The following is a 23,897-nucleotide window of genomic DNA, read 5'->3' as shown; positions in this document are numbered from 1 at the left end:
CTTTAAGGAAATGTTTAAATAACATGATTACACAGGGCTAATCACATCTACCTCCTATATTGTTAACTCTGTATTCTGTGATTTGGGGAGATATGTTGATTAAGCAGTTTATCATTTACTATTTTCATAAGACTTGGACTCACATCCTGCACATGCAGGTATAAGACTTTGGATTGGATGCTCTTCTGTGTCATTAACAGTGGGGTAAAGCTGATGTAGGTGTTTCCTTTAGTGGAGCCAGAAATGTTTTCCCTCACTTTCTACAACAGGGTAAAGCAGCTTCTATAGACATTCCTTTATGACTTGGCCCATGGTAGCGGCCCATGAACTAAAACAATTCACATAAACATGATCATGTAGTATTTTACACTACACAAAAGATTGTCACACACACTTCCATATTTGATGTTTAAAGCTATGCCATGGAGTCCTGAGGATTAAACTCACTTTGCACATGAGGATATTAGAGCTCAGCAGAAGACGTGTTTAAGGTCACGTGACTCGGAAGAGGCAGACTTATTCTCTTAACTCCAGTAACCTGCTCTTTTCCCATACTGCTGAATGCCATCCAGAGAGTGAGCTGTTGCATCATGTGCTCTCCAGATTTTTCCCTGACCTGTTGTCAGATGTACGCCGTAAGAAAGTTGAGGGAAATGCAATAACGTTAACCATAACAATGATGGCATAGTTGAGTGTTGAGTGTGCTCTCACAGAACACAGATCTCAAGGGTACTATTTAGTCATTGATCTTAAGCAAGTGATTTAAATCCTCTAAGATCCAATTTCTACATCTGTTGAAAACAGTAAGTATTTCTTAATATTGTGAGGATTAAACAATATTGTCCACATAATACTAATAGTAATATGGTAGTGATGATGACCTCCTGCTTGGGGTACTAGGTATTTTACATACATTATCTCCAAGTCTTACAATAGTACTGTGAACTATATTTGTATTCCCAATTTGTATACAGGGAAATGAAGACTCAAGAACTTACATGAGTGGCTCTAGATCAAATGGCCAACAAGAGCCTATATTAGGATTTGAACCCACATTGGCCTGGCTACAAAACCTGAGTTCTTTGCTTAAGGTATTATAAAGCATTCTTGGAAAAAGACAAAAGCCTTTAAAGGGTCCTGGCTTGGTCACGATCTCACGGTCCGTGAGTTCGAGCCCCGCGTCAGGCTCTGGGCTGATGGCTCAGAGCCTGGAGCCTGTTTCCGATTCTGTGTCTCCCTCTCTCTCTGCCCCTCCCCCGTTCATGCTCTATCTCCCTCTGTCCCAAAAATAAATAAACGTTGAAAAAAAAAATTTAAAGGGTCCTGGCTTTACCTGAGATCAACTATCAGTTAACTCCCTCAAATCATTCACATTCTATGAGTGCTGAGCCACGTCATCGTCATATTCATGGTAGAATTTAGTGTACAAGGGATATGCACAGTAAATGAGATTTGAAATTTGCCATTTAGCACAGACTGTTGGCTGCTGTAAATGAAAATTATACTTTTTGGGCTAATGAGTTCATATGTGTTACCCTAGGTTAAAGGGGGAAAAACAAAAGTAGAGCAAGTTCATAAGAAACTATGCCTTGGAAAAAATAATATAATGAAAACCTGAATTGTGCCTCCAGCGTGTAATTGTGTATTAGCAGACTGGCAGGTCATACTGAGGCTTACAACTATAAAGGGCCTTTGGTGCTTTGTTGAAGAACTTGCACCTGTACTTTTATATCTTGTTGCCTCTATAAATCTGAAGATAATCAAGAAAAGTGTTCTTCACATTTTATAAGTGAGAAAAGCTGAGGCCCAGAGAAGTTATATTTCCTATCAAAGATCACACGAGTGGAATTTGGTTCTACCTCCCAGTTTTTCTCCATGACCCTAGATAAGTGCAAAGGGCTGGGGACCATTTCTCAGGCTGGTTAAATTTGTGGATGAAGATCATTTTCCCCCAAGGCATTAGGAAAGATTACTGTTTCCCCCCCTCCTAGTTATACTGGTCTTCAATTTAATGAGTATAAACTGTGAGTCAGAAGGCTCTGGTTCCTGTACTGCTCTGTCCCATACCAGCTGATAAACTAGGTCACATATCCTATCATTGCCTGCATTTCCTCTGGTGGAAAATGAGGATCATAATGCTTAGCATTACTTTCTCACTGGGCTACTGAGAGCATCTAACCAGAGGCTGTAGGTGATAAGAAAGTGATCTCAATATCCAAGTTGTGGCTAGACTCCAGCCACCCAGCATAGCCTGCTTTTTCTTAACTAGACCATGATTTCCTTTTTGGGAATCACCTCTCTCCCATTATGGGCAGTCTCAGCAAGTTGTGAATAAAGTCTTTGAATTCCTAGGAGGATAAAGATATCCTAGAGTCCCTTGTAGACTTCTTCGGCCAGATTATTCTTTACCGTACCAACATTGCCGAAGGGCAGGCACAGAGGAGTCCATTATAAAAACCTCTTGATTGCTCCTCTGAGAATTCCTGAATTTAATTTGCCTTTTGGTGTGAGAAAGCTACAGTTTGGGCTGCTAGCTAGTTTCCAGTAGTTGAAGGCTGTTCAGGCTTATAGTGAGTGGGAGGTTTGCAGGAAAATAGCATGCTGCAGTAAGAAAGGGCCCTCTCAATTTGTTCTGAGTGTACAGAATGGGCAGCTATCTTGGAGAGGTATTTTCATAGCTTCCTACATATAGTTGGTGAAAAATTAGCCTGGATGTGGGGGGAGAGGCTTGTCAGTTTGGCTTTTCATCAAATTCAGTTTTGTTAAGTAGCTAATTCTTAGGTGTTTTCACAATTTATTACTAAGATATGTAAGTCTGTTGGCAGTCTTGATTAATAGCTTAATAATCACTTCTCCCAGCAATGTAATCCTCCTTGTTGCCCCAGCGGAAGTAAACATTTACCTCCAGGGTTAGATGCAGGTGAGGGTGCCAATCAAGCAGTCAGAGAAGGAGTGAGGATTTGGGGCTGTTTCACTGAAGACAAAGAAATGCCCTAAAGAAACAATTTTCTAAGTCACTGTTTTGATTTGATGGTGGCAGTGACTTAATTGGAAGATAATGCGATAATGGATGGCAGCCAGATCAAGAGGCGGGGGTCTGTGAGTAACTCCAGACCCACGTGTTGTGTGGATTTTGTGGATCCTCTTGAATTTCTGCCTCCTTCTCTATAAAGCAAAAGCCATTACTCATAATTTGACTGTCATTTGTATCATGCTTAATGATTTAAAGCTGCATGTTCACATGGCCCAGCTTATCACAGATGGGCTGCAGATTTAATGAGGTGATGTATCCTGGTTCTGTCTCTTCCCAGCTCTACAAGCAAAAGCAGTTATGTAACCCTTTCTGTCTCAGTGCCTCATTTGGCAAATGGGAATAATGGGAACATTTTGTTATAAAGATTACTCTACCTAGTGCCTACGACAGGCTTAGCAGGGTACAGAATAATTATTCTCTACTTAATGTTAGCTACTATGATTTAGTAGAAGGGTGTGAAGATCTGTGTGGATGGGTGTTGTGTAGGTTAATTACAGTGTTGAAGGATTCTTGTTATCAGAGGTTTGAGAAACTGTGGCCACCAGTTAAAGCCTAGCCTGTCACGTGTTTTAGAAAGTTTTATTGGACCATAGTTATGCTCATTTGTTTGCCTCAGATCTACAGCTGCTTTTGTGCTATAAAGCAGAGTTGAGTAGTTATGATACAGTTCTTGTAGCATGTAAAACTAAAATATTTATTATCTGGCCCTCTATGGGAAAAAAATGTGCCAACCTTGCCTTGTAGTCATCAAAAACAAACAAAGAAAAATCCTAATTTCATCTCATTGACATTTAATAACAGATTGGTTAAATTTTTGTTTGTTTAGTCTTCACTCTACTCATCATTAATAGACACAAGGTTTCCACTTTTTCTTTGCAAGTGGTTCTGCTATAAATGACATAGTAGACACAGGAATGTATCTGTATGATAGGTTCCTACACAGGAAATACTTAGAGGTAATTATTTGGGTCGCCTCAGTTGATGTGCTTACAGATTTACTGATGGGACCTAGGAAATCCCACCAAAGTTGTCAGAACCAAGTACAGAATTAAGCTGTCAGTTCTAATTCCCTATAACAGAGTTTATCATTAATTAGCTTCTTTTATCGAGCCAGAGGTTGCAGTCCCCATAGAAAACACACAACACTGAAGCTCAAGGAATTGACTACTTGTCAGAGGAGGTTAGCTACTGAGGTTCCTGCCTATCACAAGTAATCTCACAGCTGGTCATTGCTTCCATCTTTCAGTTCATTGTGATGGCTGTGGGACCCTCTAATAGGTTGCTTAGATAGAGTTGTCATCAGGCTTAATGTAATTCTCCATCTGGATCATCACATCTGTCCTGTGATGAAAGGGGGGTATGAGTACATAACTCTGGATAAGAGAATAGTAATATTATGCTTCTATGCAAGGTGATACTATTCTTCAAACTTTGTTCCTTCATGAAACATGCCTTGATAAGAAAAGCTGATTGTGGGGGTGCCTGGGTGGCTCAGTCGGTTGAGCATCCAACTTCAGCTCAGGTCATGATCTCATGGTTTGTGAGTTCGAGCCCCATGTTGGGTTCTGTGCTGACAGCTCGGAGCCTGGAGCCTGCTTTGGACTCTGTGTCTCCTCCTCTCCCTGCCCCTCCCCTGCTCATGCTCTGTCTCTCTTTGTCTCTCAATAATAAATAAATGTTTTTAAAAAAATGTTTTTTAAAAGAAAAGCTGATTGTGGAAACACAAATTTTAGTCTTACTAAGAGGCCATTTTGTTTTCTCTTTTGACATACTTCAAGTGATGGTACCTGCAAAGACACAGCTGAAACTTCACTATTTCTTTTCAAGATTATGACATATTGGTTAATAGATGGTAGAGATTCACAACTGTGTCTGGATTTTATTTTATTTTATTAATGTTTATTTTTGAGACAGAGAGAGAGCATGACTAGGGGAGGGGCAGAGAGAGAGGGAGATCAGAATCTGAAGCAGACTCCAGGCTCTGAGCTGTCAGCACAGAGCCCAACATGGGGCTTGAACACACGGACCGTGAGATCATGACCTGAGCTGAAGTTGCTTAACCGACTGAGCCACCCGGGCGCCCCTGTCTGAATAGTATTTTAAAACCAAAAAACAAACTCTTGTTTTGAATTTAAAATGAAAAAGCTTATAGGGGCCAGGCAGACAATACTAATGGCAAATGGGAGAGCTCATGTCCCATCTGAAGAGTGGGGCTGCTCTCTGGTTGCTTGTCCATTGCTGGCACAGGTTATTTTTCTAAAAGGAGAAAAAAAAAAAAACTATGCCAAGTTTTAGAAGTCTGCAACTACTTCAAATTATCAACACAAAAAGTATGGCAGGCCCATTGTCTGCTTTAGAAATTAGTATCAGAACTGAGAAGTGTTGGGATGTGGCTGAAATAGGGGGTCACAGGACTAGAAGGCTAACCTTCTGAAGCAAACTAGCACACCAGAATTCAAGGAAGAGCTTAAAATTTTTTTTTTAACGTTTATTTTTTGAGACAGAGAGAGACAGAGCATGAACAGGGAGGGGCAGAGAGAGGAGGAGACACAGAATCTAAAACAGGCTCCAGGCTCTGAGCGGTCAGCACAGAGTCCGACACGGGGCTCGAACTCAGGGACCATGAGATCATGACCTGAGCCGAAGTCGGACGCTTAACCGACCAAGCCACCCAGGTGCCCCATCAAGGAAGAGCTTAAAACATGGTCAGGGATAGGCCAAAGTCACAGCAGTCATAATAGCACTGGTGGAGCGTTTTTGTCTCTAGAGAAGAACAAAAGCATACAGTCAGAAGCTGGAATGGTTGGGAATAGAAATGGCTCAGAGTGAGAAATTGACAACTGAGGCCACAAACATCTAGAAATTCTCCTTAAGAGCAAGGGATTTGTCATCAGACTACCTGGTAGTGAGAGGGACTTCTTTAGGTCTCTCTCTCCCTCTGAAGACTAAATGAGAAAAAGTACATAAAGTCCCTGATGCTTGGCAGGTACTAAATACATATTAGCTAATATAACATAAAATGTAAAATAGCCCTGTAATCTGTGTAAGAATATTACATAATACACCTTTGATCTAGAATTCTTTTCAGAATTAGCATATAGTGAGAGTTGGAATTATTTGCCACACACTTACTTCCCAGATAGTCACTATGAGTTCCCGTAGTGACGCAGGGCTCGAACTCACGAACCGTGAGATCATGACCTGAGCTGAAGTCGAACGCTTAACCAACTGAACCACCCAGGCACCCCTAATTTCTCATTTTTAAGAGCAAAGGAATTTGAGTGTGGTGGAAGAGAGAGGTTGTAATGATCTCTACCTTAATGGTCTACACCTTCCTTGCTTGCTATAAGTTTAGTTAGGGTTGAGGAGGTCTGGGTGGGTGCATTTTAGAAATTTGTCCTGAAATACCCTGTTTTGGACTTCATTATTTTCATGGTCTGCCTAGCCAGGAAACTATTATTTCCTAGAAAAAGCCTTTTATCTATTACTAAAATGTTTCATTCAGAGTTGTCAAGTGACAATGTGGTGTTAGATTTTCTACTCAAAGTTTCAACCACTACTCAATATTAAAATGAGATGAAAATTTCCATTGTATTACTCATGCATTATAGGTAGATACACATACATATGTATATACACATATACGTATACACATATATATACATATGTGATATATATATTCTTATTTGACTTTACTATTGTATGATTGAAATTAATGTTACTTAAAAAAAAATCACTGTTACTTTGACCACTTTTTACATGTAGTAAACTATATGCATAATTATTCATTTTTATTATATCATAAAGTCACTTATTTTTCAGTTCTTATATTAATCATAATAAATACCAGTATTATCATAGTTTCTTTCAAGATATCAGTCTTGCCAAATTGGTCCACTTAAATGTTTATTCACACTTTATTTTCCTATAGTAAGATGAATTTCCTGTCACAGTATCTGGATGTTTCTTAGCTGTTTTCTCCTTCATTTTATTAATCATGGCCGACTGTTAAACTGCTCACCTTCCAAAACCTTTTTTCTCCAGTGTCTTTAATAACTAACTTACTTGGAACAGCAGCAGGAAGCAAAATTTCTGAGGCAGAATCTGCTCATACAGATTCTGTCAAGTCTCAGCTTAGGGCAAATTTCCAAAGGATAATTATAGATGTCGCTAAAGCTGAATTCATGATGGTCAGATCGTCAGAAATCTTATTAATAAATGCTATCATAATGCTGTAGGACCCCTCCAATTTCCTTTGGGGAAAAAAGTTTGAAATCTAAACTGCCTGAGTTTGCCTGTATCCCTAGTTTTGCATTGGGCTCACCTGTGGAGATTTAAAGGCTATAAGAAAAGGTTAAATCAGCTATTATCATAAACTATTCTCAGCCAATATTTATTGGGTTTTTTTTAGTTTATATTTATTTATATTTTGAGAGAGAGAGAGAGAGAGTGACAGCGAGTCGGGAAGGGACAGAGAGAACGGGAGAGAGCCAGCTCCACACTGTGAGCGCAGAGCCCCATGTGGGGCTCACACTCAGGAACTGTGAGATCATGACCTGAACCGAAATCAAGAGTACAACACTCAACCAGCTGAACCACCCAGGCATCCCCAGCCAGTATTTATTGTTAACCACCATTGCACTGACTCACTCATTTGTTGGTATTAGTGTATGTATTTTAGCTATATCATTAACTCCTGGAGTTCTCACATTAAGCCTTGAGGTAGTTGCTATTATGATGATCACTTTAGCAATGAAGAAGCTGAAACACAGACGGGACGAGTAGCTTGCCCAAGGTCACATAAGTAGTATGCTTTGGAGTTAGAGTTCAAACTCAGTCAGGTCAACCCTTGAGTTGATGCTTGAAGTCAGTCATCTTGTCTCACTGCTACTCATCCTCAGCCTTCCTCATGATCAGCTCTACAGCGAAGTTTATTGAGACAACATTATACAATAGAATTCATCACCTGGTTCTCAACTTTTCTGATTTGATCTGAATATCGACTTTTTATCATTAGTGATTTTGAGGGGATCAGATATACAGGTTGGCTACCCTCTAAAACAGATAAAAAAATGTGTCTGCTGTCTGGACTGACTGAATCAGATTCTCTGATGGATGCCTGAGCATCTTTAACTTGAAACAACTTCTTTGGTAACTCTGATGCACACTGTACTGGGCCATCGAATAGGAGAAGGAGATCAGGTAACTATGCTGTTAGTTTCACTATCAGATAGCCTGAGACCAGGACTCTGGAAAGCTATGAGAAGTACTGTAGACGTACAGGTAGGAAGTGGTGATTGAGAAGCCTTCTAAGGAAATGGCATACAGAGAAAGACAGATACCATATGTTTTCACTCTTATGTGGATCCTGAGAAACTTAACAGAATACCATGGTAGAGGGGAAGGAAAAAAAAAAAAAAGGGTTAGAGAGGGAGGGAGCCAAAACATAGAGGCTCTTAAAAACTGAGAACAAACTGAGGGTTGATGTGGGGTGGGAGGGAGGGGAGGGTGGGTGATGGGTATTGAGGGGGGCACCTGTTGGGATGAGCGCTGGGTGTTGTATGGAAACAAATTTGACAATAAATTTCATATTAAAAAAAGAAATGGCATATTATACAGTTGAGGAAGGATGAATACAGAGTCCTAAGGACCATTTATTGAATACCTCACTTAGGAGGGAAAGAATTTCACTTGAATTCCCTTCTATGGGATAAACCTACAGATAATTGAAGACAGACTACTCACCTTTTTCTAAAGAAAATATTCCACTTACCTGGTGCTGAGTATTTAAACATTAAGCTTGCCAAGGCTAGATACTGTAGTTCGAAAGGGCTATTAATCATGAAGTTTCTCATGTTATAATAGACTTGGCACCAGCTAAGAAAAGTGAATGGTTTTTCTTCTTCTGCTTGTTCCCACATGATCTCCTCAGTGCAAAGGAGCCTCAAATGACCATGCGTTAGAAAATGGTTCCTCTGTTTTTTGCTTTACTTCTGTCCTTTCTCAGCTCTATCTGGAAGCTTCTTTCCTTGGGATGATTAGAACCCCCCTATGAATCAGCATGTGTATTAGAAAAGACACAGAAGATAGGGGTGCTCGGTTGAGCGTCTGACTTTGGCTCAGGCATGATCTCACAGTTCGTGACTTTGAGCCCTGTGTTGGGCTCTGTGCTGACAGCTCAGAGCCTGGAGCCTGCTTCAGATTCTGTGTCTCCCTCTCTCTCTGGCCCTCCCCCTCTCATGCTCTATCAAGAATGAATAAATGTTAAAAAATTTTTTTAAAAAGAAAAGACACAGAAAAGACCTAATTTTTAAAATCTACTGGTTTTAATATTTTTGATGTTTGACTTTTGGGGGACAATGAGGTTTCCACCCTTGGTTTCTTTGAACTATAGAGTCTAAACTACAGAATATATAAAATTCTGTCCACCATCCTTTTGTACTGTGTCTTGTTGTGATCAGAGAAGGTTGGAATTAGAGAAGCTATTGTGTAGTATTGGTGTATATAAAATCTTTGGTAAAATTCTCTCTCTGAATCAGGCCTAGAGGACTAAATCATTGCTGGTCTCCCATACATAGTGGATGCCATGTGGAAGAGAACTGTTCTCTGTCTTCTCTTAGTTTATGTTTGGGTCTTTGTGGGGTATAACTGCTAAGATGTGCAGCCTTAATACTGGCAATACCTTCAGCCATAAGGACACAGCCCTCTTGGTTGCTAGTTGCATTCTGTGTGTTTTGTCTCTGTCAAAGTTTCATGGTCAGAATGCATCCTAGTAGACATTGATTCTCCTGTGTCCAGGGCTCATGTTAGAGTCACTGCCATAATGAAGTTGGGGAACATAATCATCATAACATGATAATAATTCACTAATGTGACCATTTGTCCAATGTAAGGTAATTGCAAAATTAAACTGAAAAGCATGCAGAAGATATAGAATTCTATGACATTAATTAACATGAAAGTGGAGAGCTAACTCCAGCATGTGGGGAAATATTATAAAAGGAGGGTGTGATGGGATAGTATCAATTAAAATTAAAGAAAAGGAAAGAATTATATGTGCTTCAAATAGGATGATTTCAAGAAAAATGTTCAGGAGATATCTTGCTGAAAGTTGCGAAGACATCAAAAAAAATTTTTTGCGGTCACCTGGGTGGCCCAGTGGTTAAGCATCTGATTTCGGCTCAGCTCATGATCTCACAGTTTGTGAGTTCAAGCCCTGTGTTGAGCTCTGTGCTGACAGCTCAGAGACAGATCCTGCTTCAAATTCTGTGTCTCCCTCTCTGCCCCTTGCCTGCTCATACTTTCTCTCTCTCTCTCTCTCTCTCTCTCTCTCTCTCTCTCTCAAAAATAAACATTAAAAAAAATTTATTTTTTTGCAAAGATTTATAATTGTGAAGAAAGATTAAGCAAAAATGGAAAGTGTTCTACAGTAATGTCCTCAAGTTATATTGGTAAAATTACACCAAAAACAAAAGACTATTTTTGCTTTGTTTATTATAAAAAGTACAAATTTGAAAACAACATAAATTCAGACATATAAGACAAACTTGTTTTCAGTTGTTTCATTTTTCAACATAAAATCCCTAATCAAAGTATCTTTTTCTTTACTTGGTATGTACTATGAAATTTTGCTTAATTTACATCAGTCAGGGTCTTGGTTGGAAGGCAGAGGCACAGTGGTAATTGAGGAGAGTTTACTATTTACAAAGGTCTGGAGAGGTTTTAGAGAAACTACCAAGGGAAAATATAGCACCCTGGGGCTAGCAGTAGTGGGAAGTCAGTTGGAAATCATTTACGTGAACTAAGAGATAGTAACTATATGGAGAGTGTCACCTTTGGTAGAGGCAGGAACACAGCCAACTCACAGTGAGGACACAGAGAGGAGCCAAGAAATAGTCTTGACTTCCCTCTCCTCCTGCCCTCTACTTTCCCACTAGTGCCTCCAAATGGCCAAAACTAATTGGATGCCAGAGTGCAAAGATACCAGATTCCTAAGGCGCAGAGCAAGGTGAGAGATGGAGAGTAGAGATTGTGAAAGCAAGTGGAAAATTCCAGCATAGCTTTTGAAGTGGATTCACTTTAAATTTTTTTTACAAAAATTTTAACATTTATTTATTTTTGAGTAACAGAGAGAGACAGAGCCTGAATGGGGCGGGGGGGGGGGGGGGGGGCAGAGAGAAAGGGAGACACAGAATCCGAATCAGGATCCAGGCTCCCAGCTGTCAGCACAGAGCCTGATGTGGGGCTTGAACTCACAAACCGTGAGATCCTGACCTGAGCCAAAGTCTGACGCTTAACCAACTGAGCCATCCAAGTACCCCCCCCCCCCTTTTTTTTATTTTTGTTGACATTTATTCATTTTTGGGAGACAGAGACAGAGCATGAGCAAGGGAGGGGCACAGAGAGAAAGGGTGAATTTTTTTTAATGTGTATTTGTATTTGAGAGAGACAGAATGAGAGAGAGAGAGAGAGAATGAGAATGTGTGAGGAAGGGAGGGGCAGAAAAAGAGGCAGAATCCAAAGCAGCCTACAGACTGAGCTCTTAGCACACAGCCCAATGCTGGGCTCTAACTCATGAACCATGAGACCATGACCTGAGTTGCAGTCTGATGCTTAACCACCTGAGCCACCCAGGTGCCCTGAAATGAATTAACTTTAAGTGGACTTTTTTTTAAGGATCTATTATCTTCAAATAAATAAGATGGCTTTCTGTATTCAAGGAGTGTTTGGCTAGCATAAGAGAATGGGACTTTGAATGGCTTATTTAAGATGCATTTTAATGTAGGTCTAAATTAGCTTTTATAGTTACAATATGTACATTTACTGAACAATTACTGGCATGGTAATATCCGGCAGAATTCCTCATACATACTCCTGCCCCATTATATCTCTACAGTTTGGTCTTTGAAAAGTTGACTTTCTGGAGCTATGTGTATAAGACTCAGTATTTATACAAATTTAGTTCTAGAATATTTAATTTGGATCATTGTTTCAGTTTATTGTGATCTTTCTGGAGCCTGATATTTTATCATCTTTCTTATCAGCTGTTCCTCCTAGCTTTGTGGCACACTTAAGAATGATGAGGTTCTAATGATCATCAATTCATTGATAATAGTGTTATCTTGGACATGCATGTGGATGGAGCCCCAAAGTGTAGTACTACAGACTGTACATCAGGATGGTAGAAATTCATAGTATATTTGGGTAGACTAAGTTGTGCTACAGTAACAAGTTAACCCCGCACATCTCAGTGAATTTGCACACCAAAGTTCATTTTTCACTTACGCTCCAAGCTTCCTCTGTGTACTTGTGCTCACAATTCACTAACCAGTATTAGTTGTATGACCCCAACCTAGCTATATGGCATTTAAAAGTGTGGGGCAATACAAGAATATTTGGTGACATTAACTTTGAGATGCCGACCTTTGACCAGTTTTGAATCAGTGATGTTTTTGAATGTACAATTTTGAATTCATGTATATTTCTCCATCTTTTAATGACTTACTCATTGCCATTTATAGACTAACAATCATTAAGTGGATACTGTATAATTTCAACTTTAGGACTATCCAGTCGGATAAGCAGTTTCATTTCCCTTTTACAGATGAGAAAAGTAAAGCTTAGAGATTGTCTTGACAACGTATATATAATCAACAAGCAGAGGAGAAAAGATTTAAACCAATCAATTCCAAACACACATATTGCTCCTTACTACCTGTCTATCTAATCTCTTGGCCAATAATGAAATAAAAGAAAGGGTATGTCTCAGATCAGATTGGAAATGAGATGAACTGATTTTTCATACTGTCCAGCAATTCTTTCTTCCTTTACACTCTGGTACCACATTCTCTTACTTTTATTCATTTGCCCTAAGCTCTCATTCTCTTTCTCCATCAATTCCTCTCATAAGAAGATCTGAGAAGTCACTTACTTTAAAGTAAAAATGACTGAATAACTTCTATCTTTGATATTTGAGTTATTTATTAAAGACTGATTATTCTGCAACTAAAAAGAATATATCTCTAGCTATGAGATATCAAACCCCTTTAAAGGAGCTTATTTGAAAAAGGCATGTTATTGTTATCCCTAAAATTATATGTCTGCTAGCAGTGTGATGTTAAGGGACAATATAGTATAATAGAGGGGCGTCTGGGTGGCTCAGTTGGTTAAGCATCCGGCTTCGCCTCAGGTCATGATCTCACGGTTTGTAGGTATGAGCCCGGTGTCGGGCTCTGTGCTGACAGCTCAGAGTCTGGAGCCTGTTTCAGATTCTCTGTCTCCTTTTGTCTCTGCCCCTCCCCCACTCATGCTCTCTCCTCTCTCTCTCTCTCTCTCTTTCTCTCTCTCAAAAATAAACAAACATTAAAAAATACATAGTGTAATAGAATGAACTTTGAACTCAGCAGCTGAATTAAATCCTTGTTATACTTCTGGTATCTACAGGACCTTAAACAATTAATTTAAATTTCTGTGATCTTCATTTTCTCATCTGTGATATGAATTAAATATTGCCTACTTTATGTATCTTTGTGAAGATTAAAGAGGTACTGCACAAAGTACTCAGAAATAATTAAGTGAATGAATGAATGAGTGCATGAATGATGTCTATAATGTGCCCAGCAGAGTCTCTGTTCAGAAAAGGCAGTAAATACTTGTAAAGGTGAAGCTGGGGCCAGGGTAGGGTAGGTTAAGGGAAGAAAAGTTAGCAAATGGAGCCAAGTACAGAAACGAAAAAGTCTGCATTTCAATCCAAATCCATTTTTTACATTCTAGGTTTATGTGATATGAGAGTATAAGATCATTTATTTTGGAATCTATCCCCCAGAAATATCTATATACATATTGTATGTCTTACTATCATAATACCTAAGGATAATTTGCTGTGATTGGGATGGTGTGCATAGTGGCATTGTGACTAGCCAGGACCCTTCCTTGAAATCACTGGCCCTACCTGAGAGATGTGACCAGGTCGAGTGGAAAATGACAGGAAATTCCAGTCAAGTTGTAGCCTCACTGGTTGACAATATGAACAGTGATGATTCTTGGTCATTTTTACATTGCTGCAGTAACAACTCTTCTAAAATGTTGAATTGCAAGTTTTTTCTATAAATTTCATTTAAGAAATTATAGAAAACAGAAAAAGCAGGAGGATGCAGGGGATGTGGGGGATGTGATTGAGCATTTCTCCTTTTCTTTTAATCATTGTGCATTTCAGAAATTTCAACCCCGGAAATATTTCTGAATACCAAGGAAGTTTTGATATATGAATAAAAAAGTAACTATTTTGAAATATTTCTCTGACTTAAATTGTTAATTCATTTTAACTTGCTTATTGGGTATAGCAAATCATATCTGTATTAATGGTGAATTTATGTGATGGAATGGACTTTACAGAAAAGAAAATAGAAATTTCTCTTTCTTTCCCCCTTGTCAAACATTATATGAAAGTGTTTTCTCAGTCAGCTTAAGACAAGGCTATTTCCCAGGCTAAACGGGCAACTGTAGTGTCTCAAGAGTTTTCAATTGTGGTATAGCTCTAGAGAAAAACAGAAGATTGTATAAATTTGGAAATTATGTCTACTCCATATTGTTGAGTCTCTAAGAGATTCCAAGATACAGTTTCCAAGGAATGTCTAGATATTTGGGGGATATTTTAGATATTTATATAAAATAGCCTCCTACTTCTTGTTCCTCTCTCTCTCTTGTGATAGCCTCTGCTTGACTCAAGATGAAGGTCACTATCTGAATCACATAATAGCATGCTGCTTTTTATTCCCAACACCCCAGGTGGCTGATGGCATTTCCCCTCAAATCCCCCACAGAGTTTCAGAGCAGAAATAAAACCCCATGATAATTCTTATTCATGCTCTGTTGATCCTCCTCCTTTGATGCCCTGACCAACTTCTCAACCTGTTTCTATGCTGACCTCATTACTTATTGACTTATTTCAAAAAGGAAACGGCAAATTTAGATTTTTTTCTTTAAATGTTATTTTTACCCACTTACAAAAGAAAAATATGCTCATTACAGACCATTAATAAAATGTGGTATTGTTTAGAATCAATAATAAAATCATAGACTATTATATTTTCTTAAAATATTTTTCCTCGTATCAGGATTTCTTTTTCAATCTCAGCATTGCTGAGATTTCAGAGGGAATAATTCTTTGTTGTTCAGGCATGTCCTGTGAATTCTAGAATGTTTATAGCATCCCTGACCTCCACTCAGCAGAGTAGAGATGCCGGCCAAAACTCCCTACCATCCATTGTAATAATCAAAATCTCTCTAGATGTTACCCCTTGTTGAGAACTACTTCCTAGTATTAAAACAATTAGAATTTCACTGTCTGTACAATTTTATATTCTGCTTTTTAAGCTAACTTTGTATAGTGGAAAATTTTCTGTATCATGAAAGAGGCTTGAAATGGTGATTTATACTGGCTGAATTTTCTTGCATGGATGGATGGATGGGTAGGTAGATAGGTATATAGATACATAAATCTAGCTAGCTGGATTTATTTATTCATTTACTCATTTATTTGAAGTATAGTTTACATACAATGTTACATTAAAGTGTACAACATAGTGTGACTCACAATTCTGTAGATTATGCATTGCTCACTGCGTTAAGTGTACTTAACATCTATCACCACACCATGGGATTACAAAATTATTGACTGTATTCCCTGTGCTGTGCCTTTTATCCTTGTGACTTGTTTTACAGCAGGAAGTTTGTACCTCTTAATCCCCTTTACCAGCTTTGCTCATCTCCCCACTGCCCTCCCCTCTGGCAACCAGCAGTTTGTTACAAGTATTTATGGGTCTGTTTCTGTTTTTTGTTTTGGTTCATTTGTTTTGTTTCTTAGATCTCACATATAAGTGAAATCATATGGTATTTATCTTTACCTGGCTTATTTCATTTAACATAATACTCTCTAGGTCCACTCATGTTGTCACAAATGGCAAGATGTCTTTCTTCTTTATGGGTGAGAAATATTCCTCTGTGTGTGTGTGTGTTCACATCTTTATTCATCTATGAATGGACACTTGGGTTGCTTCCATATCTTAGCTGTTATAAATAATATTGCAATAAACATAAGGATGTATACATCTTTTTGAATTAGTATTTACATTTTCTTTGGGTATATACTCAGTAGTGGAATTACTGGATGATATGGTATTTCTAAGTTTTTGAGGAACATCCATACTGGTTTCCATAGTGGCTGCACCAGTTTACATTGCTACTGACAGTACACAAGGGTTTCCTTTTCTCTGCATCCTTACCAACACCTATTTCTTGTCTTTTTGATACCAGTCATTCTGACTGATGCAAACGGATAACTCACTGATTTGGATTTCCCTGATGATTAGTGATGTTGAGTTTCTTTCCATGTGTTTGTTGATCATCTGTATGTCTTCCCTGGAAAAATATCTATTCAGATACTCTCCCCATTTTTAAATTAGATTATTTGTGTCTTGGGTTGAGTTGTATGAGTTTTTTATATATTTTGGATATTAAACCCTTACCAGATGTATCATTAGCAAATATTTTCCCCATTCAGTAGGTTGGCATTTTGTTTTGCTGATGGTTTCCTTTGCTCTACAAAACGTTTTTATTTTGGCATAGTCCCAATAGTTTTTTTTTTTTTCCACAGTTCGTGCTCACACAGGCCTGTGAATTAGTATAATTTTACTGATAATGACTTGGGTACTCAAAGAGGGCATTGGGCCTTTCCCAGGATCTTGCAGCTGGGTATCAGGGGATTTGGGGCTCACATTTGGGCCTTCTGGTTCCCAGCCTAGTGCTCTTCTTGCTACACCAGGCTGCTTAGGGACACCACTTATTGGGATACAGTAAATCAAGTTCAGAAGACAGATGCTTAAAAGGAAGTGAGTTGGAAGTCACTGGAGGAGGGTGTTAGAGAAGAAGAGGGCTTGGACAAGTCTCTGACCTTACCAAGGCTTGAGAGTGGGTTAAGCAAAGAGAAACTAGGGGTAAGATTGAGAAATGGTTTCATTAGCAGTGGAAGGAGAATCCCAATAATTTATTTTTGCTTTTGTTTCACTTATCTCAGGAGACAGATACACAAAAATGTTAAGGCTGACTCCAAGAGATTGGTGCCTATCTAATCTTTTAGTATTTTTATGGTTCCAGTTCTCAACATTTAGGTCTTCAATCCATTTTGAGTTTCTTTTTGTATATGGCATAAAAAAGTGGTACACTTTCATTCTTTTGCATGCAGCTATCCAGTTTTCCCAACACAATTTATTGAAGAGACTTTTTCCCATTGTATATTCTTGCATTCTTTGTCATATATTAATTGACCACATAAGCTTGAGTTTATTTCTGTGCTCCCTATTCTGTTCTATTAATCTATGTGTGTATTTTTGTGCCAGTATCATACTTTTTAGATTATATAGGTTTGTGGTATACTTTGGCATCTGGGATTGTGATAGGTCGTTTGTTCTTTCGCGGGGTTTCTTTGGCTATACAGGTGTTTAATAATTCTATAGAAATTTTAAGATTATTCTCATTCTGTGAACAATGTCATTGGTATTTTGATAGGGATTGCATGGAATCTGTAGACTACTTTGGGTAGTATGAAACATTTTAACAATATTAATTCTTCTCAGTCTATGAACATGGTATATCTTTTCATTTGCTTGTGTCATCTTCAATTTTTTTATTTATTTGTTTTTATTTATTTATTTATTTATTTATTTATTTGTGGGACAGAGAGAGACACAGCATGAACGGGGGAGGGGCAGAGAGAGAGGGAGACACAGAATCGGAAACAGGCTCCAGGCTCCGAGCCATCAGCCCAGAGCCTGACGCGGGGCTCGAACCCACGGACCGCGAGATCGTGACCTGGCTGAAGTCGGATGCTTAACCGACTGCGCCACCCAGGTGCCCCCATCTTCAATTTTTTTAATAATGTCTCACAGTTTTTAGAATAGAGACCTTTTACCTCATTGGTTAAATTTTTTTCCTAGGTGTTTTATTCCTTTGATGGACGTGCATTTGAAATTGTTTTTTTTAATTTCTCTTTCTGCTACGTCATTATTAGCATATGAAATGCAACAGATTTCTGTACATTAAGTTTGTATTCTTTAACGTTAGTGATTCATAAATTCTATTTTTTGGTATAGTCTTTAGGGGTTTTATTTTTTATTTACATCCAAGTTAGTTAACATATAGCGTAATAATGACTTCAGGAGAACTTAGTGATTCATCACTTATCTATTAAACCCAGTGCTCATACCAATAAATGTTCTCCTTAATGCCCATCGCCCATTAAGCCCATTCCCTCACCCAACAACCCTCCAGCAACCCTCAGTTTGTTCTCTGTATTTAAGAGTCTCTTATGGTTTGTCTTCCTCCCTGTTTTTATCTTATTTTTTCTTCCCTTCCCCTTTGTTCATCTGTTTTGTTTCTTTAATTCCATATGAGTGAAATAATTTGATATTAGTCTTTCTTTTTTCGCTTAGCATAATACTCTAGTTCTCTCGATGTTGTTTCAAATGGCAAGATTTCATTATTTTTCATCACCAGTACTATTTCATTGTGTGTGTATATATATATATATATATATATATATATATATATATATATATATACATACACACACACACACCACATCATCTTTATCCATTTGTCAGTGAGTGGCCATTTGGGCTCTTTCCATACTTTGGCTATTGTTGATAGTGCTGCTATAAACATTGGGATACAGCACTCCTATATCCTTTGGATAAATACCTAGTAGATCAGTTCCTGTGTCATAGGATAGTTCTAGTGTTAATTTTTTAAGAAACCTCCATACTGTTTTCCAGAGTGGCTGCACCAGTTTGCATTCCCAGCAGCAGTGCACAAGTGTTCTTTCTCTGTATCCTCTCCAACATCTGTTGTTGCCTGAGTTGTTCATTTCAGCCATCTGACGGGTGGGTATGAGGTGGTATCCCATTGTGGTTTTAATTTGTATTTTCCTGATGATGAGTGATGTTGAGCATCTTTTCATGTGTCTGTCTGCCATTGGGATGTCTTCTTTGGAAAAATGTCTATTCATGTCTTATGCCCTTTTCTTCACTGGATTGTTTTTCTGGGTGTTGAGTTTGAGAGGTTCTTTATAGATTTTGGATACTAATCCTTTATCTGATATGTCATTTGCAAATATGTTCTCCCATTCCATCGATTGCCTTTTAGTTTTGTTGATTGTTTCCATCACTCTGCAGGTTTTATCTTGATGTGGTCCCAATAGTTGATTTTTGCTTTTCTTTCCCCTGCATCTAGAAACATGTCAAGTAAGAAGTTGCTGTGTGACCCAGTAAAAGAAGTTGGTGCCTGTTTACTCCTCTAGGATTCTGATGGTTTCTTGTCTTACATTTAGGTTTTTCATCCATATCGAGTTTATTTTTGTGTTTGTAAGAAAGTAGTTCAGCTTCATTCTTCTGCATGTCGCTGTCCAGTTTCCCCAACACCATTTGCTGAAGAGACTGTCTTTCCTCAGTTGGGTATCTTTTTTCCTACTTTGTCAAAGATGAGTTTGCCATATGTTTCTGGATCCATTTGTGGGTTCTCTGTTCTGTTCCATTGATCTATGTGTCTGTTTTTGTGCCAGTACCATATTGTCTTAACCATTACTGCTTTGTAATACAGCCTGAAGTTCTGAAATGTGATGCCTCCAGCTTTGGAGGCATTTTCAACATTACTTTGGCTATTCAGGGTCTTTTGTGCTTCCATACAAATTTTAGAATTGTTTGTTCTAGCTCCGTGAAGAATACTGGTGTTATTTTGATAGGGATTGCACTGAATATGTAGACCGCCTTGAGTAGTATTGACATTTCTTCAATTTCTTTCATAAGCTTTCTATAGTTTTCAGTGTATAAAAAAATCTTTTACCTATTTGGTTAGGTTTATTCCTGAGTATTTTACAGTTTTTGGGTACATTTGTAAATGGGATTAATTCCCTGATTTCTCTTTCTGCTGCTTCATTATTGGTGTATAGAAATGCAACCAGTTTCTGTACGTTGATTTGTATATCCTGTGACTTTGCTAAATTCATGGATCAGTTCTAGAAGTTTTTTGATGGATACTTGGGTTTTCCATGTAGAGTATCATGTCATCTGCAAAGAGTGAAAGTTTGACTTCTTCCTTGCCAATTTCGATGCCTTGTATTTCTTTGTGTTGTCTGATTGCTGAGGCTAGGATTTCCAACTCTATGTTGAATAATGGTGGTCAGAGTAGACATCCTGTTGTGTTCCTGATCTTAAGGGGAAAGTTCTCAGTTTTTCCCCATTGAGGATGATATTACCTGTGGGCTTTTCATAAATGGCTTTTATGATGTTTAGGTATGTTCCTTCTATGTTGACTTTCTTGAGGGTTTTTATTAAGAAAGGATGCTGTATTTTGTCAAGTGCTTTTTCTTCATCTCTTGAGGATATCATGTAGTTCTTATCCTTTCTCTTATTAATGTGATGTATCACATGATTGATTTGAGGATATTGAACCAGCCCTGCAGCCCTGGAATAAATCCTACTTGATCATGGTGAATAATTCTTTCAAAGTATTGTTGGATCCATTTGGCTAGTATCTTGTTGAGGATTTTTGCATCCATGTTCCTCAGGGAAATGGTCTGTAGTTCTCCTATTTAGTGCTATCTTTGTCTGGTTTTTGAATCAAGGTAATGCTGGCCTCATAGAAGGAGTTTGGAAGTTTTCCTTCCATTTCTATTGTTTGGAACAGCTTCAAAAAAATAGGTTTTAACTCTTCTGTAAATGTTGGCAGAATTCCCCTGGACTTCCCCTTGCCATTAAGCCCTGGACTCTTGTTTGTTGGGAGAGTTTTCACTACTGATTCAGTTTCTTTACTGGTTATGTGTCTGTTCAAATTTTCTATTTCTTCCTGTTTCAGTTGTTCTCCCCCTTTATCTTTCTCTCTGTGTCCTCTCTCTGCAAAAAATGGCTCCCCACCCTCCACAGCTTTTCTTTCCCCCAATTCACCTCTCTGCACTGTGTACCTGCCAAGTTCTGTGGCTCAAGTAATGCAGATTGTTGTGTTAATCCTCATCAATTTCTTACATGTTCAAAATGGTTTGGTGCTGATCTAGCTACTTTGCAGGGACGAGACAAGCTGAAGGTCCCCATACTCCTCCACTGGTGATCATTTCTAAGTGTTCACAATTGACATTGTATAAGAGGAAGGGGCAGGGCTCTGAGGCCTCTATTTACCCAAGGGTTATAGAGTGTGGCTTCTTCCAATGGGATGAAGTAGCACATGAAATTCAGGAGCTACCATTATAACCATTCTCCAAAGACCCAGCATCTCTGTTCCTACTTAGCTAGGCCTTAGTGGCTTCTCATATCTTTTGCCTTGGCATTTCCCTTATTAGGGATGTTTGATGTTATTGTAAAATACTGCTATTAAATTAGTTTTGAAAATGTTTAGATCTCAATTGTCAGGGAGTGGTCTCCCTGTTTGCAGGTGTCCTGGAACTATAGAGCCTAGGGAATATTTTTCTATGTACTATTTCTTTTTGTGTATTCAAGAGGAAAATTGCTTCTGTATATTTTCATTGAAGGGTTAGATTACACATAAATGTGTACAGAAAAAATGCTTTGAGTTTTAGACCTTACACTTTACATAACCAGTTTGGAAGAGTAATATTGGTGATAATGTCAAGTGCTTGCATTTATGTCACTCACTCACTGACAAGTATTTATTAAATGTATATTATGTGCTAGGCAATATTCTATATGCTGAAGATACATTAGTAAAATCCCGTCCTGTGAATATACTTTAATGGGGAGAGACAGTATATGTCATGGCAATGACTGTGGTCTTGAGTGTTTTTGAGATGTCTCGACATACTGCCTTATTAATACACACCCTGCAAGCCTGTAGGATAATGAGGGAAACTATTATTACCCAAATTTGTAAATATGAAATCAAAGATCAGATAGGTTATAGGACTTATCCAAGGTCACGTGGCTCATGTAAGGGACAGATGGCAGGACCTAATACATGCTACACCTGGGAGAAGTCAGGCACAGAGCCACAGATTGAGTTATCTACTAATAATTCCTTGGAAGAGACTTAACTGTGCAATAATATTCCATAGGCTGCAGGGGGTCTGCAGGGTGTGGTGAGAAGAGTGCTGGACTCAGAATCTTCTGGATAAAACCTCTAATGGGAACTGGGTGGATAACGGGAAAGGAATAGTTGTGCTAATACTTTTGTATTCACGTTCATTGACAAAATACGTCTATAGTCACTTCTTTCACTTATCTCCATGATCATGTGAGATAAGCAGAATTGTGGGCTTTTCTCCATTTGTCACATCTGTGAAAACTGAATCTCAGAGAAGTTAAGTGACTTGGCTAAGACTACATGGTTAACCAATGGCAGAATATGTCATGACAGAGAAGTGCCAAAGCCATATTTTCTGTGTGCATTTTCTCTTTGAAAATTCATCAGACTTTAGACTGTAGTACTCACAGGAATGAGATAATCCTAGGTATGTTATTTATAAACTCTGTGTGTGTTGGTCTAAAATAGTAGCAGTGGTCCCTTGTTGCAATGTCAGGTGCATTTCCTAAAACAGGCAGGCACACCACCTATACCCTCCCCATGGACTCAGCCTGGTTATTTGGGGGAATACCATGTCTTTTCATTCACCCACTTCTTTCAGGAGGACTTGCAAGCTGAAATTTATTGGGAGCCTGGCTTCCCTTATCTGAGCTAAGAAAGAGAAGAATAGGTTACAAGATAAATGCAAGGTAATCTTTACAAGTAATGGGATATTATTGATAGAGTCTACTCAGACTCAAGGCAGAATTTTGAAGTGGAGAATAATGGTCTTGTGGGTTCTTCCTTGTCCTTTTTACATACCAACTTAAAACATAATTTTTGGAATAGACAAGGTATACACAAAGGCTGTAAATGTGAAAGGTACAAAAGATTAGACAGTAAAATCAGAGACTTTTATTAGTAGAATATTGATTTTGGATCTTTAAAAAAATTTTTAGTTGACACACAACATTGCATTCATTTTAGGTGTACAACATAGTGATTCAGCATCTCTATATGTTATGCTTATCACAAGTATATCTACAGTCTGTCACCATACAGCACTATTCCCTGTGCTATATCTTTTATTCCTGTGAGTTACTTATTTTGTAATTGGAGGCCTGTATGTCCCATTCCCCTTCACCCATTTTGCTCATCTGCCTACTTCCCTCCTCTCTGACAACCATCACTTTGCTGTCTATAATTAGAGGTCTGATTGTGTTTTTTGTTTATTCATTTATTTTGTTTTTTAGATTCCACATATGAGTGTAATTACATGGTGTTTTACTCAGTCTGGCTTATTTCACTTACCATAATACCTCCTAGGTCCATCCATGTTGTTAGAAATGGCATGATCTCATCCTTTTTTATGGCTGTGTAATATCGCATTGTATACAATGAATTTTTTGTATACACACACGTGCATATATATATATATACACACACACACACACACACACGTGTGTGTGTGTATGGTGATGTGTGTGTGTGTACAGGTACTTTGTGTGTATACACACATAATCTTCTTTACCTGTTGGTGACTTATAAGCTGCTTCCATATCTTGATCATTATAAATAATGTAGCAATAAACATCAATTGAGCAATGCTCAATCAATGTGCATTTATCTTATCAAATTAGTGTTTTCATTTTGTTTGGGTAAATAACAAGTATTGGAATTCCTAGATCATGATACCTCTATTTTTAATTTCTTGGGGGAACCCTCCATAGTGTTTTACACTGAGGCTGCACCAATTTACATTCCCACCAACAGTGCCGGGGAATTCTTTTTTCTTAAAATA

At 38.3% G+C, this 23,897-nt stretch overlaps 1 protein-coding gene across 1 annotated transcript in view; it reads right to left on the bottom strand.

The window, feature by feature from the left end:
- Nucleotides 1-23,897, bottom strand: part of PRELID2 (PRELI domain containing 2) — a 191,884-nt gene that overhangs the window by 6,437 nt on the left and 161,550 nt on the right. The gene's annotated exons all lie outside the window — the stretch shown is intronic.

Source organism: Herpailurus yagouaroundi, unplaced genomic scaffold, assembly GCF_014898765.1.
Source record: "Herpailurus yagouaroundi ecotype Mexico unplaced genomic scaffold, PumYag 29, whole genome shotgun sequence".
In the NCBI taxonomy this organism is placed as follows: Eukaryota; Metazoa; Chordata; class Mammalia; order Carnivora; family Felidae; genus Herpailurus; species Herpailurus yagouaroundi.
The sequence above is the reverse complement of the archived record's forward strand: the minus strand, read 5'-3'. Positions and strand labels throughout refer to the sequence as shown.